This window comes from Centruroides vittatus, unplaced genomic scaffold (genome assembly GCF_030686945.1).
Source record: "Centruroides vittatus isolate TY-2023 unplaced genomic scaffold, ASM3068694v2 contig_4, whole genome shotgun sequence".
NCBI lineage: Eukaryota > Metazoa > Arthropoda > Arachnida > Scorpiones > Buthidae > Centruroides > Centruroides vittatus.
In genome coordinates, this window is record NW_027122214.1 from 1,127,470 (window position 1) to 1,132,411 (window position 4,942).

General features: G+C 27.6%; 1 long non-coding RNA gene across 1 annotated transcript; it reads left to right on the top strand.

Moving 5' to 3' along the window:
- Nucleotides 1–676: 676 nt before the first annotated feature.
- LOC136976347 (uncharacterized) lies at nucleotides 677–1,529 on the top strand. Its single transcript, XR_010880923.1, has 3 exons — nucleotides 677–712; nucleotides 1,227–1,312; nucleotides 1,406–1,529. It is a non-coding gene; the product is annotated as an uncharacterized lncRNA (long non-coding RNA).
- The last annotated feature ends 3,413 nt before the right edge of the window (nucleotides 1,530–4,942 follow it).

The following is a 4,942-nucleotide window of genomic DNA, read 5'->3' on the forward strand; positions in this document are numbered from 1 at the left end:
AAGTATTTTTATTACCATGATTTGTAAAACTTGCTATAAATGTAAAAAATGATTATATAGAATAATATTAATACTTTTAATGTACAGTACAAACAATATCTAATAATAATATTTACAGAAAATACAAATATTGAGAGTATATTTAAATATACGAGTATATATATATATGTATTGATAGTGTAGAAAATTGATAGTATATATATCATGCATTTAAAATATCTTATATCACGTCTCATCTGATAGCATCTTAATCAGAATTAGCTAAGTAATGATCGATAACGACTAATTTAAAAAAAAAAAAATTCAAATTAAGCATGCAACTAAAAGATTTTTATTAAAAGTCATTCAGTATCGATACTATCAGAACATGAAAATTAATAAATGCAATTAATAATTAAGATATGTGTCTTATTATATAAATGTTCTAATTACAATAGTTTTTTTATTATCAGAGTAAATCATTTAAAGAAAATAGAGAAGTGAAAAACGTGTGAAAGAAGATAACGAAGGCCATCTTCTTTCTCATTAAATCTTATTTAAAGAATTACTCCTCAGACCTTCAATATTTTTTATTTTTTGTGGTTTCCCTTGACATTGACAAAAAGCCATTAATTTCAAGGTGATTTCGAAGTGCACCCAGTTCTTTCAGATTAAAAAGTGTAGAAGAGAAAAGAGTGAACTCAGTAGATAAAATTTGAGAAAACACAATGAGGTAAATATATTTTTAAAATATGTTTGCTGTTAAAGTTTGTCTAAAACATTTTATTATATACAGTAGAGCATCGATTATCCGACCTCCGATTAACCGATTTATCGGTTAACCGACCGCGTTCTAGTCGGCAAATTCAAATGTCCGCTAGTGATGTGGCGCTACAATATTTGGTTATGTCTTGGCTACTTTAATATTATTTTTGTTAAATTTTTGCATGTTTTAGCTGGCAGCACTGGCTCGACCATGAAAGGGAGGATAGTATTTAAACCAGGTCTAATACACTATACTAATAATGTATTTTTTCGTACTTTTCAGTTATCCGACCAACCCCAGTCCCCAATTGAGTCGGATAATCGATGCTCTACTGTAATTATATAAATATATATGTATATATTATCATTATATCTTTTGTCTATTCTCACATGCTTTAAAGAAGAAAAAGATATGATACGATAAAAATTTTGTTACAAGAGAAATTTTAAAATAATTCTCGTAAATTTATATTTATTTTTAGTTAGCTATCACGATAATTTACAATACTTCGGATAATTATGAACACTTCAGACACTCGTCACGAGGTTAATTTTTAAGCAATGTAAGGTAAGAGTTTATGGTTTTATTTATTTATTTTTGATAGATTTAGATATTATTTTCAAAAATCAAAACATTAATATATTTTTTAAATTTTTGTAGAATCATTCATGAATTTTTGGAGATCTTTCTATCTACTGGGATCCATTTAGGGCATTATTAATAACATTAATAACCTTTCTTAATTTTTTGTAACCATTTATATGGGTAAATAAAAAGTTTATTATCTAAAAATAATATAATTTTATTTAATACCGTTTACAACTCCTGGATAATTTTAGTCAATTCTGGAGATTCCCATCTCTTCGTGACGATATTCACATACTAAAAATAGAGATCTTAGCTATCACCAACGCCTAGAAGTACATTTTATTGTTATTATTTTTTAAAATAAATATTAAAATTTGTTTTAAAGTTTTAAATTTTTAATTCATTTCGTAGCACCCAATTTATTCTTTATACAAAAATTCTATATTTTTGATAATTAGTCATAAAATTAATGACAAAACATAGAATATTCGAATTAGGATGTTGATTTTCTTTACATTCAATTTTAAGTTTTCTTCGTAGTTTCTTTACGTAAAAAAATTTTTTTCTCAAGTTTTCAAATGTAATGTGAAAGTAAAGAAGAAATTATTTTTGATTTTTGCGATAAACAAAAACATTGGAACGTTCTTCATCAAAATTAACTATTGCTATCTGTTGTTGTCGATCTCTTGAAATATACTAGATATATCTAAATGTATCTAGTTCATTTGTCAAACAAAATATTTAAAAAAATTAAAAATTAAATTTTTTGAAGGCGTGAACTAATTAATATGCAACCTGCAACCTTTAATAAAAACACATTTTTTAGTAAATAAATAAACTTTTTGCATACTTTTTCTATTTTGTTTTTTATTTGTTACATACTTGTTCTATTTTATATAAAATTTTATCTACTAGAAAAACCGTTTTTAAGGAAATAAGAATTATTATAACTTATTTAATTTTTCAATCTGTAATTTTAAAATAATTGATTAGGCTGTAATAATTTTACTCATTTACGTAGTATAATTATTAAAGAAATTTGAGGTTTCATAGATTTTTTTTTAGTGCTTATTTATGATTTCTGATAGGCACGTACTGTACACTTTATTTTGCTCTTCTCACAAGATAAATTTTAGTTTAGTGTAATTTATTAAATATTAATTCTTGTTTAATCGTCAAGAGTAATTTGATATTGTGGTACTGAATAACGTATATTTTAGACTTTTTATCTTAAAATTCCTTGAATTATAATCAGGGACGACGACAAATAGGGGGGCATGTGTGGGTACATGCCCCTCTTTGTCGTCGGGTTTCCCTTTTCGTAATCCCCAAGGAAGCTCTAACTTTTTATTTTATTTTTAAAATTAATTACTCATTTTTATTTCAGAAAACTTTTTACTGGTGACAAAATTAAAATAAACATATTTGTTGTTAACCGAAAATTTGTTCTAGCGAATCGTGATTGTTAGGTCGAGTATTTGATTAACGCGATTTTGATATACTAGGCATCTTACAGGGATTAATCAAACTGCTTCAATCAAGGAAACCCCGTATTATACCTGTATACAGTAATACCCCCGAGTTATCTAAGACCTTTACGTAACTCGAATTTGTAAAGTGCTTAAGTGTAACTAGTAATTAATAACTCAATACTGTACTATATGTGTACTGTATATGTATTATTTATTTTTTAATATAAAAGAATTATTTACGAGAAAGAGTGCCCGGTTCGCTTGCGTGCGTGCTTACAATTAGACCGCAAAGCAAAGGATTAGCAGAGCAATAAAGTAATAAATCTTTAATTCTTAATTTTTTGTAAAATCACATATTACGCTACTTGGACTTTTTCCCCAATTTTTTACATTCACATTTTACGTAACTGCGAATTTACGTAAGTCGCGTGTTACGTAACTCGGGGTATTACTGTATATACTGTATATATATTATACCATACTGTATATTTGATATAATGTACAATACTGTACGTATGATGTCTTTTTTTATAGCTTGTGCTCCCCTTTCATAGTTTGCGGGTGTCGCTGATTGTAATAATTATTTATTGTTCAAAATCGTCGGTCGAATAACTAATATCCTTAGCCTCGAGAACACCTTGAATAACCAAGAAAAAAGATATTGAGGAAAACGAATTTCGAATTATTATTATTATTTTTAGTGTACAAATATTATTAAATATTAATGATCCATGTGATACAACTATCGATAAATGAGAACAAACGCGACATCTGTCGTTATGAAATGCACATAGATTACTTCATTTTTCGTTCATTTCTTCAGTCTTGCCATAGAACATTCTAATTATAATAGTCGTTTCTTTATGTATTAATCTGTTTAATTCGTTTGCTGTATCTAGATTTATCAATAATAAAATTAATAAATAAATTCGCATTAAAATTATTTAAAACGAAATATAAATTTATTTGCAAACTAAATAAATCTGAAACGTTAATTTTTATCATCTTAATCAACCTCAGCAGACCTATTCAAAATAAATCAACAAGAAAATGAAATGTTTGAATAAAGGATATGTCAAGAAAATGAAATGGATAGTGAATAAGGAAATACCAAAAGACAGAAAGAATAGTTCACCATTTATCTATGGGGCCAAATGGAAGTCTCGAAAAATGTTAGGGAGGTCCTCGAAAAAGGCCCGAACTTTGTTCCAGCTAATGCAGGGCCGTGGCAAACCTCAATTCTAGTACTGGGAGAGAGGAATTTTGGATCTTGGTGATATGGAAAAAGATTACTTCAGATGGAAAGCAATTATACAAGACCAAACAAAAAAGACAAAGAAAAGCATCAGCAAGAAGGATAGAGGAATAAGCTTCAGTGGGAGAACAAAATCGTGTCACACACACAACATCCATAGAGACGGAAAAACCACATTTTTTTTTTTTTCCTCGACGTCTCAAGGTTCCCTGAATTCAAAAATATAAAATCTTGGGACGGTCATTTTTTGAACGATCGCCATACTCCCCACTGTTAATTATGACATGTAAAAATAAGACATTCGAGGATTAACCGATTAACCAGCAAGACAATAAAAAAAAAATATTTTTCAGAAGTCAACCAAATCATCTTAAAAACTTGTAAAATTTTTAAAAATAGTATTTTTAGTAAATGTTATTTTCAACAAAATTGATAAAATAAAAATAAACTTTTTCAATAAAAAGCTCACATTTATTTACAATATAATAGGCCTATATATTTACATTACATAAATCGCATTGTCCTAAGGATTATTTACAATTTAAAAAATAATAATGACCATACAAATTTAGGTCTATTTAAATCTTTATCGTTTTGCTGAAATGTAAATATATTTAAAAAATAATATTTTTTGAATATATTTACGTCTTCAGCAAAAGCTCTGTACTTTTACACAACAATGAATTGAGACGAGTGGCATCTTTCAGACGATAAGAGTCATTTTTTATGAAATTTCTACCAGTAATGAGAATAATACGGATAGCCTCCGTAATAATGTCCTAAACCGTATCCGTAATATCCTCTAGGATATACTCCATAGCCTCCATAACGATAACCATACGGGGAGTAGCCGTAATGATAGGGATAGTACCGTCGATCGTA